Raw genomic sequence first — 6,328 nt, 5'->3', positions numbered from 1 at the left:
AACGTCGTTCTTTATTTCTTCGACGGAATAAGTGGGGTCCCTGATGTTGTACGCCAGCAAGGAGTCCAAGAACAGTGAAGGGGACTTGGTCACTGTGGAATCTCTTTTCAGGTTTATGTCCTTCGCGTTTGTCGAGTGGTTTTTGAGAAGCCATTCTTTCCTTTCTCTCAGTACCTGTATATTCGTGGACGATAGAAGCACACGTAAGCTTGATTTTGCTATTGACATGCTGGAATAAAAAAAAAATGAAAGCGGAATCTTGGACTGACCGAATAACTGAACATCTGCATCTTTTGCACGGTGGTCTTGAACACTTTTCCTTCTTTCGTCATGTCGTAGACTTGTTGCATCCACAGCCAAGGTCGGCAACCCCGAATAGCAGTCAGGTATGAGAGCCTTCGGTAGTGAACAGGTTATCGGGAATGTCAAAAAACGAGAATAAAGTCAAGAAAATGGGAAAGGAACCACGCAAACGGAAATGAAGAAGAATGACTGGAAAGGAACTAAGAAGTAAACGAACAAACAGGAATGAGCCAATACACTGCGTACATGTCGACGTACAAATTCAATGTGCCAGCAGTTGTCATAGCAGAACTGATGCACAGAGAACGTGCGTGATGGGCCGTTGGTTTGAATAAATATGAAATGAAAAGCAAGTGGTGAATGTACCGAGCATGACTGTGTTATCTAAGTTCACCAAGAAAATTTCGTAATGGTCGTTTTATCCATTTTTCACGCGAGGTGCACTGTACAATATTTTACTATGCAACCGAAAGCTTACGCATCCATTTCTAAACGTTAGGGCTGATTACAAATAGTTTGCCATTTCAAATACGAATCAAAGATGTTTTGTTATTCGAGCCACACGTCATTTCTGATCTCCGTTTAAGGCCGAAGGAAATAATTACTAGTAATAATTGTAGCCTTCGCAGGAAAAGCAGCATGCGAGGTCTGTGGCACCGAACAAAACATCGACCACCTGCTGTGCCACTGTCCACGATACACCCCAGAGAGACAAGAACTTGCCAAAGCTTTCCAAAAGCTGGACAATCGGCCGCTTTCTGTGCAGGTGCTGCTAGAACACCGCCCCCATCGCCCGTCGGCCCATAAAGCGGTGAAGGCGCTTTTGTGCTTCTTAACGACGACGGGCTTGTACGACCATCTGTGACTATTAATGCAATTTCTGTAAGACCACACACGTCAGCGAACTCACCGCAATTTCCTTCTTTCCTTCCCTCCTCTCTCTCCCTGTTATATTTGTTTTTCCCCTTTCCCATTCCCCCGGTGTAGGGTAGCCAACCGGACGTTACTCTGGTTAACCTCCCTGCCTTCTACTTATCTCTTTCCCTCCCTCCCTCGCAGGTAAAGACCCATGTTAGTGGTGCATGTCTAATGGACATATAAAGTTTAATCTGTTAAAGGGGTTCTGAATCACCCCTCGGTCTTTGTGAAAAAACGCAATCCGCGGATAGCATGTGCTGCTGTGAACATCTCAGCCAAGTTTTGCCGTCGTGTGCAGTGCTTGGAGCTCTCAAGTGGAGCGCGAAACCACCTTTCTCTCAAGCACTCTCTTTTCACCAGAAGCCTGCTCCTCACTTATTTTCTGGGCGCTTTATATCGCAATATAGCACATTCCCATGCGCGGCTGCTATTGGCCAATAGTTGACATCAATCAAGAAGGGTGTTTGGATCAGAGCGATTCGTCCTACTGTTACTCTGTACATTTATTGACGTTGTTTAATAAACAGGTTGAAGTAAGCGAAAATCGCCTTTCGAATTTCGATAATAATTACGTACTTCCGAAAGAAACTGACTACCGTCAGCTAGCTGACCGCGGCAGCACGCGTAGGAATTGAACTTGGGGCCGCCCCGCTTATCGTTGCTGTAGCGCCGGGTCTCGCCAATTTCGTCTAGTTTTGGACACTCAGCTAGCCTCGAACCACGCGAAACTTAAGGTCAGACCCCACGCACGCTCACTCCTGGCCGCTCCTGATTAGACGCCTTGGCAGATTTCGCTTCGTAATGAGCTATGTATAGTGCTTCAAAATGCGCAAGTTGGACGTGGCTACTATCCGTCGGTCGAGCTGGTGCAGGACAAAGCCGGTGCCCACCACGTACGTAGCACGGCCAGACTGGCGCATATGAGCGCGAGCGCGCACTCAAGCCCTGTCGTGCACAAAGCAGACGCCGCGCATACGTACTACAGTTGCATGTAGCTGCGGTTTGCGACGTAGCGTAGATATCGCAGCCGCCGCGAAGAGTCCGCTGACATGGCGCACTGCGGCTCGCTGAGGACAACCGCGTTTGGCGCTTGGCGCGTCGTAGGCGCCAAAATCGGAAATAGTGGCGCCTACGTGAACATCCAAAGCCAAATTTGAACTTCGCGCCACAGTGACGCTCAATAGGCGGAGCGTTGTGGGCACGCCCTACACCGCCGTAGCCTTCGCAATGCAAGTCATTGAATAAGCAGCGGAAGCGCCGCGTAGAGGACGTTTCATTGCCACTTACTTCGCGTCTGCTGAACGCATTGAAGTACTTTTTGAATAGTCTAAAAGTACTCTAAAGTAGTCTATTTTAACTTCGAATTCCTTGCTCGACTTCGATAAAACGTGGTTAAGGGCCCTTTCAAGGCAACTAAGTCAAGAATATGGCCGTTGCTGTAAGCTCTGTTTTGAATGAAAAGATCACTTTTTTCGGCAGTCGCCACTGTTGGTGTTGAGAGGAAATGGTCCTTGAGCAAGCACGTCCGATAGTAAACATTTGTTTTAGTTAAGGACGCTTCCTGTTCCACCTGCCTCGATACTTGTACTCCAAGTACCCGCGAAAGTAAATATTTTTTGCTATTTCTTGCAGCTCACTATTTTTTTCACGCCATTGCATCAAGGTTACATATATTTACTCGTAGTTCATGTTTGGCACCGTATTATTGGAAAGTTTAGATCTTGAATTAACAATCTTCTATGTAACGAACCAAAAATTACGCCTCGATCATGGTGTTCTTTTACTCCCTTATCGGCATATTAGGCTTCGCAGAAAGTTGCATGAGTGTTTATTGGCGAGGTACCAATCATAAATACTTCTCACTGTATACTGCATACTCGTAAGTTTTTCTTTCTTATATGTTTTAGAACTAGAAAGAATAATATCCAATATTAGATTAGATGCTTGATGCCATCAATTTTTTCGCAAGATTTTAAGAATATTAAACAGGAAAGAATAAAAATAAAAAATAAGACGCGGGAGCGCACAGTAGGGTTAGAATTGAAGTTATTGAATTAGAATTGAATTGAATATGTACTTCTTGTATGTCGAGAAGATTAGCCATGAATAGACGTAGGCCGTTGTTTAGAGGAAGTTGCCTGTATAGGCTATGTCATGCCGTGCAGAGAACTCAGTCATCAATCACCGCGGAATAAGAGATTTGCGGGCGAGGCTGATTTATTTATTTATTATAAATGAGAAATTTTGGCAGCGAATACAGTATGTCGCCTGCTGCTACAAAGCGTTAACTTCACTTGACCTAACCTAAGTACACACGAGTGCAGGATCTCATGTAAGCTATGGATACGAGTGTGTCGACCGTATTCTCTCGTATGTCCCTCAACGCATCTGTGAATGAAGTAAAGATGCCGATGAGCAGTGTACTATGCAAGAGAATAGAAAGCTGGACCATTTGGAACCGATTCATAGCCTGGAAATCACAGCGCCAATTGCGCACGCGAGCTCGTCCCGCGTCCAAATCGTCTCTTGTCCGCGTCGTAGCTTTGCGTTGAAGTTTCCTTGCATACTATGCATAAAAATGATGCCGATCGAAGAGAACTCAGGTGCTCTTTATCGCTTTCTTAGCACTACTTGTTTCTCTCAGCTCCTTGCTGTAAACAAGAGTGGTTACTGCTGACTGTAGCATTGAATGGATGAAATAATAGGTTTTATCATCAAAAATGACTGGCCTGTGGCCTACAGAGGGAGTGGGGTGAATAACGTCGTCATGCCACTGCATTAGAGCATTAAGTCATGAACTTCAACTTCAGGAACTAGCGCCGTACGACGAAACTTGCCGAAGTTATTGCTTTCCCACAAAAAAGCAGCTTTACAGTTCAATTGTACTTGCTTTTGAAGGTGTAGACAGGTAGACACGCCGCCATCTTCCCTGAATGCCCCTCTTCTTTGTCTTAGCCACACGCTGTATACAGTAGACGACAGATAGGACGAGAGACAAGGACCAACACGAGACAGTCGTGTTTGTTCAGGCTGTAAGCTCTATGGCTCATATAAATTGCCTGCCCTCTTCCCCTATTCACCCAGGAATGTGCCTGTAGCCCTCTAAGAAACGTCTGCAATATCTCATCAGCTATGACGGTTTTCCAGTAAGCCGTAGTAGATCCTCTAGTGGACCTGCCTGCGGGCTTTCACTCGAGTAGCTCTGTGGTCGGTTAGCATTGACGCGCCATTGAGTGCAACTGATGCAACAGATGAATGCAACAGATGAAATACCATAGCGACTGATGTGACAAAATATGCGTCGTGCTACTACAAGAAAAAGTACTGTGCCGTTACTTGAAGGACTCGCACCCATAAGATATATCCACGTTTTTTGTTGATGTGGGTTTTCGGAGCGGGCGTTCCGCGAAAAGGTAGCAGTTCAACTGAATTCTAGCATGCAGCCAATAATGCAGTGCAACATTGTTGGACGCGCACTATACTACATAGGATAGCAAATCCGAAGTCCAAGCTTCGTATTAGGTACAGTGAATATTCCGCTGCTTAATGAGAGCATTACACTACTCTCAGCAACATAACTCCGCGACACACTCAGCGACAAGTAATACTCTCGCTTATACACACCCTAAGAATTGCTTAAGGCACCCCTATAGTTTTTTTAAGATTCCGTGCCTTGTAAACTTTCCACACCGACAGCACACTGCCAAATCTCAAATCTCTCTTCATTCATAAATCATCCTTTTTGATACACATCTGTGCATTAGTGGTAAACCAGATATTCATGTTCAAGAGGAAATACTATATCGCAAAACCGGAAAATAATATCTTCCGCGTCGTACACTGTTTTCAATAGGCTCTCAACAGTGAAAAATAATGCGACATCGTTTACGGCGCCATTCGTATACGCCCAAACCGCTTTCTTTTTCTGTTAACCCCAATTTTTCGTTCATGCTAGGGAATTGTGCCAGTACTTGCACCGACATTTTATATCGTCGCTGTGATTAAGTTCAGAGAAAAATCCAACTTTTGAAGACTTTTTAATCGACAATTTTACTTTTCGCTTACGGTTCGGGTATTGAATATATCGTCTCCAAGGGCATAACGCCGCTAAAACCAAGGAAATTACAAAGAAACAACAGTAATAACTTCGGCGACGCTACAATACATTCTCACCGGTTGAAGCAGTTGCCGAAGAAGTTTCTTTTGTCTTCTTGCGTATGCAGGTCGACTCCCATACATACACCTGCGCGCAAGTGGGGCAAGCATAAGCAAATGCTACATGTATAAATATAGCACTCAATTAATATATAAAGGCGGGAACCATGTAAAATAAATTGTTCCCAGAGAACATCACAACACTCGGTATATTTAGGGAAATAATTTATTGCTTATAAAGAAAATAAGCAGAAAAAAGTGTGGGACGAGTAGAGCAAGTTAAGTGACAAGTACACGAATGCTCGAAAACATAGCTTAGAGAACTATACTTATGGATATGGTGGAATAGCAAACACGCAAAGGATAAATGATAGAGGCAATCGTACGTAAAAAAAACAAAAAAAACATTTGTAGCTTGAGCAGTTTGTCTGACTGAGGCTGTGTCCACATGATCAGAAGATTCACAGTTACGGAATATAGTTGCACATGGATTCAATAAAGAGTGCTTGTGCATTTGTGTGTGTGTGTGAATATCGGCTATGTTCTAAAGGTCAGTTCTAAAGAAGAAGCAGAAAATATTTTAAGGCACAGAAAGTTACTACACTAAGAGACTCGAAGTTGCATCGAATATTAGAAGAAAATTTGTAGCAAGGCCGGTATTTTCTTACATATACGACGCTTGCCCCTAATGAAATACTATGTCGACTTTCTTCTCAGCCATACGCATCCTCTCAGGCTGCAGGTATGATTGGAGCTTGCGTTGATTTTTTTTCTGCATGTCAAAATTTTCTGTTTTGAGGAGAAAAAAAATGTCCTACAAGATTTACGCTCTGGTCACTTGGTGCTTAGTTGTGCGACTACAACCCTTCCTTTTTTTATTGTGTTTTCGCCCCACCAGACTAACTCTTACACAGTCGGAGAATACTTTAGCGGAGAAGCTGTCGTACGAAAA

The 6,328-nt window shown here is 44.0% G+C and overlaps 1 long non-coding RNA gene across 1 annotated transcript; it reads right to left on the bottom strand.

The window, feature by feature from the left end:
- Positions 1 to 6,086, bottom strand: LOC140215326 (uncharacterized). The gene is made up of 3 exons (XR_011892285.1): positions 5,395 to 6,086; positions 270 to 396; positions 1 to 174 (listed from the first exon to the last, which is right to left on the bottom strand). It is a non-coding gene; the product is annotated as an uncharacterized lncRNA (long non-coding RNA).
- Positions 6,087 to 6,328: the final 242 nt, after the last annotated feature.

The sequence above is a fragment of the Dermacentor andersoni genome, chromosome 1 (genome assembly GCF_023375885.2).
Source record: "Dermacentor andersoni chromosome 1, qqDerAnde1_hic_scaffold, whole genome shotgun sequence".
Classification (NCBI taxonomy): Eukaryota; Metazoa; Arthropoda; class Arachnida; order Ixodida; family Ixodidae; genus Dermacentor; species Dermacentor andersoni.
Note: the sequence above shows the minus strand (reverse complement) of the source record. Positions and strands in the feature narration are given on the sequence as shown.